Source organism: Pongo abelii, chromosome 5 (genome assembly GCF_028885655.2).
Source record: "Pongo abelii isolate AG06213 chromosome 5, NHGRI_mPonAbe1-v2.0_pri, whole genome shotgun sequence".
In the NCBI taxonomy this organism is placed as follows: domain Eukaryota; kingdom Metazoa; phylum Chordata; class Mammalia; order Primates; family Hominidae; genus Pongo; species Pongo abelii.
The window spans coordinates 33,294,076-33,300,705 of NC_071990.2; positions in this window are offsets into that span (position 1 = coordinate 33,294,076).

A 6,630-nucleotide genomic window follows, 5' to 3' on the forward strand; every position below is an offset into this window, starting at 1 on the left:
TTTCGTTTTACTCTGATCTTTATTATTTTTCTTCTGCTGATTTGGTGTTTTATGTGTTCTTGCTGTTCTATTTTGTTGAAGTGCATTGTTAGATTATCTATTTGAAATTTTTCTATTTTTTTTGATGTAGGTGTTAATTGCTATAAACTTCCCTTTTAGCATGCTTTTGCTGTGTTCCACAGGTTTGGGTATGTTATATTTCCATTTTTATTTGTTTCAAGAAATTTTTTGATTTCCCTCTTAATTTCTTTCTTTCTTTTTTTGTTTGATTGTTTGTTTGTTTGAGGCAGAGTCTCACTCTGTCGCCCAGGCTGGAGTGCAGTGGCATGATCTTGGCTCACTGCAAACTCCACTTTCTGTGTTCAAGTGATTCTCCTGCCTCGGCCTCCTGAGCAGCTGGGACTACAGGTGCGCACCACCATGCCCAGCTAATTTTTGTATTTTTAGTGGAGATGGGGTTTCACCATATTGAACAGGACGGTCTCAAACTCTTGACTTCGTGATCCACCTGCCTCGGCCTCCCAAAGTGCTGGGATTACAGGCGTGAGCCACTGTGCTGGCCTCCCTCTTAATTTCTTTGTTTACCCAGTGGTCATTCAGGAGCACATTGTTTAATTTCCATGTATTTGTATAGTTTTCAAAGTTTCTCTTGGTATTGATTTCTAGTTTTATTCCATTGTGGTATGAGGAGATACTTGATATAATTTCAATTTTTAAAAATTTGTTTAGGCTTATTCTGTGGCCTAACATATGGTCTATCCTGGAGAATGTTCATGTGATGATGAGAAGATTGTGTATTCTACAGTTATTCATGAAATATCCTGTAAAAGTCTGTTAGATCCATTTGGTCTAAAGATCATTTTATGTCTAATATTTCTTTGTAGATTTTCTGTCTAGATGATCTGACTACTGCTGAGAGTGTTGTGTTGAAGTCCTCCACTAATATTTTATTGGAATTTATCTCTCTTTTTAGATCTAGTAATATTTGTTTTATAAATCTGGGTGCTCCAATGGGTGTGTGTGTGTGTGTGTGTGTATGTGTGTGTGTGTGTGTATATATATATATGTATATATATATATAATCGTTATATTTTTTCTGGATTGATCCCTTTATCATTATGTAATGACCTTCTTTGTCCTATTTTACTGTTTTTGCCTTAAAGTCTGTTTTATCTGATATAAGTATAGCTACTCCTGCTCTTTTTTATTGCATAAAATATCTTTTTCTATCCCTTTGCATTTTTGCCTTGAAGTCTGTTTTATCTGATATAAGTATAGCTACTCCTGCTCTTTTTTATTGCATAAAATATCTTTTTCTATCCCTTTGCTTTCAGTGTATATGAGTCTTTGCAGGTAAAATGCATTTCTTGTAGGCAGCATATAGTTGGATCATATTTTTTCACCCATTCATCTAGTCTGTCTGTCTTTCTTTCTTTCTCTCTTTTTCTTTCTTTCTTTCTCCTTCCTTCCTTCTTTTCTTTTCTTTTTTTGATGGAGTCTCAACAGTGCAGTGGTGTGATCTTGGCTCACTGCAACCTCCACCTCCCAGGTTCAAGTGATTCTCTTGCCTCAGCCTCCCGAGTAGCTGGGATTATAGGCATGTGCCACCATGCCCAGCTAGTTTTTGTATTTTTTATTGAAGACGGGGTTTCACCATGTTGGCCAGGATGGTCTTGATCTCTTGACCTTGTGATCCACCCACCTCAGCCTCTCAAAGTGCTGGGATTACATCTTTCTTTCTTTTCTTTCTTTCTTTCCTTCCTTCCTTATCCCTCCTTCCTTCCTTCCTTTCTTCTTCCCCTCCCTCCCCGTCCACCTCCCCTCCCCTCCCCTTCCTCCCTCCCTCCCTCCCTTCCTTCCTTTCTTTCCTTTTTTTGACCCAGTTTCACTCTGTCACCCAGGCTGGAGTGCACTGGCATGATCTTGGCTCACTGAAACCTCTACCTTCCAGGTTCAAATGATTCTCATCCCTCAGCCTCCCAAGTAGCTGGGATTACAGATCCATGCCACCACACCCAGCTAATTTTTTTTTTTTTTTTTTTTTTTTTTGTAGTTTCATTAGAGGCAAGGTTTTGCTGTGTTGGCCAGGCTGGTCTCAAACTCCTCACCTCAAGCAATCCCCCCCAACTTGGCCTCCCAAAGCATTGAGATTATAGGCATGAGCCACTGCATCTGGCCCAGTTTGTATCTTTTAAGTGGAGAATTTAAAAAATTCATTTACATTCAAAGTAATTATTGATACATGAGGTTTTGTTTCTGTCATATTGTTAATTGTTTCCTCATTGTTTTGTATATTCTTTATTCTTTTCTTCTCTTATTGTTTTTCATCATGGTTTTTCAGTAGTCACATCATTTGCATGGTTTCTTATCCTTATTTTTGTGTTTGCTTAAGAGTGAGTTCTATATTTTCATGTGTTTTTGCTGATGGTAAATGTCATCTATTCATTTCCAAGTTTAGAAGTCTCTTGTGCATTTCTTGTAGGGTCAGTCTAATAAATAATGAATTTCCTCAACTTTTTCTTCTCAGGGAAAGACTTTATTTCTCATTCATTTATGAAGGATAATTTCCTGGGTATAGTACCCTTACTGGCAGTTTTATTCTCTCAGCACTTTGAATATGACATACCATTTTTCTTCCATCCTGTAAGGTTTCTACTGGGAAATCCACTGTTAGTCTGATAGGGGTACCTTTAGAAATGACTGAATGCTTTTCTCTTGCTGTTTTTAGAAATCTCTCTTTGTCTTTGACTTTAGACAGTTTGAATATAATGTGTTGGAAAGAAGACTTTTTTCATTATATCTGTATTGATTTTTTGGGGTATATCTGGATATCTAAATCTCTTGCTAGACATGAGAAATTTTCACCTATTATTTTGTTAAATAGGTTTCCTAACCCTTTTATCCTTTGTTTGACCTCTGGAATACTGATATTTCAAATATTTGATCATTTTATGGGTTCTGTATGTCATTAAGACTTTGCTCTTTTTCTTTTTAAAAAATTTATATTATTTATTTGTTTTTTAAAGACAGCGTCTCTCTCTGTCACCCAGGCTGGAGTGCAGTGGTGCAATCTCAGCTCACTGCAACCTCTGCCTCCTGGGCTCAAGAGATCCTCCCATCTCAGCCTTCTGAGTAGCTGGAACTACAGGTGCACACCACAGTGCCTGGCCAATTTTTGAATTTTTTGTAGAGATGAGGTCTCGCTGTGTTGCCCAGGCTGTTCTCAAAGTCCAGGGCTCAAGCAATTCACCTACCTTGGCCTCCCAAAGTGCTAGGATTACAGGTGTGAGCCACTGCACCCCAGCCTGCTTTGCTCATTGTTAAAAGTCTTTTTTTCATTATTTTTGTCTGACTGGGTTATTTAAAAAGACATTTCTTCAAGTTCTGAGGTTCTTCCTCTTCTTGGTCTAGTTGATTGTTAAGGTTTTCAAATGCATTTTGTATTTCATTCAAGGACTTCTTTAGTTCCAGGATTTCTCTTTGGTTCTTTTTTATGTTATCTGTCTCTTTGGTAAATTTCTCATTTAAATCTTCAATTGCTTTTCTGATTTATTTATTTAGTTTCTTGGAGTTCTCTTGTATCTCACTGAGCTTTGTTAGTATCACAATTTTGAATTCTTTTTCTGGGATTTTGTGAATTTTTTTATTTTACTCTGTTTCTGGAGAATTATTGTGTTCCTTTGAAGGTGTCATATTTCCTTGCTTTTTCATGCTTCCCATGTCCTTACATTTATATTTGCACGTCTCATGTAACAGTCACTTTTTCCAATTTTTTGAGTTTGTTTTCACTGGGGGGAAAAGCAATTCTCCCACCTCAGCCTCCCAAGTAGTTGGGATCACAGGCACATACCATGAACAGGCCTCTGAGAGCTGTAACTAGAAGAAAAGTAAAGACTCCAGACTCCAGCACCAAGCAGACTTTCCTTAGCAATTTACGACCTGAAGCTCTAAGGAAAAACTATTTTAGCACACACCAAAACTATTCCCATGTGCTGACAGGTATGGAGACTTGTACTTATATACTGTTTTATTCTTTTCTAACTCATTTCCATGCACAATTTCTATTGTTTTCTCCTTAGTTTTACCTTGCATGAGTTTGCTCACTTTTCATGCGTACCTGTTTAGACTTGTACTTATATACTGTTTTATTCTTTTCTAACTCGTTTCCATGCACTATTTCTATTTTTTCTCCTTAGTTTTACCTTGCATGAGTTTGCTCATTTTTTATTCATACCTGTTTATCAATCCTAAAATACTAAAAGGATCCAGGCAGGGCAGCTCTAATTGGTGGCTGCACGGAGTGCTACTTCCTGTGAGGCAGCAGTTCTAACCCTAGTTGGCATACACTTCAGATTTTCTCAACGGCAGAGGACATGACCTTCCCAAGAACCCACTTCAACCCTCAGTTCTCTCACTTCTATGTCCATGTGACACCTCTGATACATTTTTCCCACTATGAAACAGAACTGTTCTCTTGATAGCATGCCACTTCTCTTTCAGAATTCAAGGATACAATATCTCTGTTTAATACCTCTCCCTTCTCTGCAACTCACTCAGGACAATCTCAGTATATTACCTCTATTACCTGGTCACAAGCGAGGATGCCTCACACTCAAATCTCGATTGCTGGAGGGAAAGGCATTAAGCAGAAGTAATAATTCTTGTCATCACAGCTTTCTCCAAATCTGTTCCACCAACATTTTACTCTCACTCTTAGAGCCTAGCTTCAACCATCAAATAAACAGTTGAGTGTTCAACAGCCCCTTTCTGGGACAGATTTTTTTAGTTGACTGTATTCTAACCCTGAGCAATGGAGCCCCTGGCTAAGAGAGAGAAGGAAACAGGGAAAGGAGAGAGGGAATTGCTGCAATGCTACCTTTTCAGAGAGGAAATGGAGACAAATAGTTTTTATGGGGCTAATACACAGTCTCCACTGTCCCACAATAAGAGCAACTGAGCTTAAATACCAAAAAAAGGCTTTTCTATGCAAGCTGAAAACAGAAAGAGAGAGCAAATGGGAGGATGGGCTGGAGTAATCTTGCTTGAAGTTCTCTTACCCTAAGGAAGAACCTTCTGTTCCTCTGTCATACACGAGTGCTTAGGGCATACATAAGCCCCATCTGCACTTTACTAGGAGTAGATAATCCTTCTCAAGACAATAAAAAAGGAATCAATCATGTATCTTACATATTTAAAGATATGTGAGTACACTTTTCTCATAAATAAAGCAACACACCCCTGCCTGACTTCCTAGGACCTCCATAATTGAGGTATACTTATTTGGAGTCAGAGATTCTTAAACCAATCCTGCTTTTTTCACTTCACTAGACCAAACTTGACCAGATTCTTTAATGGCTCCAAAATCACAGCCCTTTGAAATTGTACTCTTGTTTTCCATTTTCTTTTATACCACTGTCCAGGTGATAGAGATTTTTCTTAAAAATCTATGTCTGAGGGTACAGCTAAGTGTTCACCTAAAGTCCAAGCTGAGTGTTCAGCTAAAGTCCAAGCAGGGAATGGGAGATCTATCACCTTCTTTACTACAGAAATATTACTGATATTAATGCAGCCTAATGTTATATTAAGTCCTTTGACAGGTATATCAAACCATTGGATCTTAACCAGTTGGTGGCCAACCAGATAGTTATAAGTGAGATGGACAGATAGGTCATTCTCTTCCAGTGCCCTCTCTTCCTTATCCTATTTACCCCAACATGCTGAGGCAGGAAACAATGCTTACTCCTTCGTGCAGTGCTCCTCCATTTCCCATTTTTAAATGGAGACATACTTAAGGCATAGTCTTCAGCCCTTTGCTCATCTCTCTACACTCATTCTCCTGTAGATCTCAGTCACCTTGTGGCATCAATCATTATGCCACAGAAAACCCATTAGTGTATAGTCTCTGGCTTCATCTTAGTATGTGTTCTGGGCGCATCCATCTGGATGTTCTGCCATTACCTGAAACTCTATCCTTAATTTTTCTATTGGAAACATCACTTCTCTGCAAACCATGCTTTGTGTTCAGCATGCTCATCTGGCATCCAGTTTAGAAGGCCGTCTTCTTTTTTCAATAAATGCATTATATAGTTAATAGTTTCATTTATATAGAATGCATAGAAACTGTTCACAGAATATCCAGCATTTTGTATTTTTCCAGTAGGGAATATTTCTTCACTGAATTCCACTCTCACATTAGATAATTTAATAGTTTTATGGAGGAAGTGAAATGCTTCCCCCAAAATTGAAAATGTCACTTGTTGGTTTTCATGGATACCCCTTATTAGGTGAAGCAATTCCCCTTTATTCCTAGTTTTCTAGGACATTTTATCATGAATGAGCAAATGCCTTTTTCTGCATCCATTTACATAATTATACAATTTTCCTTTCGTATTCTGTTAAGATGTGGAATCACATTGATTTTTTTGAATGTTAAACATGCCTTCCATTCCTGGCATAAACTTTTATGATCATGTTATATCATCCTTTTTAATGTATTGTAGAATTCAATTTTATAATATTTTGTTAAATATTTTTGTGGCTATGATTGTGAGGGATATGCATCTTTAGTTTCCTTTTCTTTTTTCTTTTTTTTTTTTTTTTGAGACGGAGCCTCGCTCTGTCGCCCAGGCT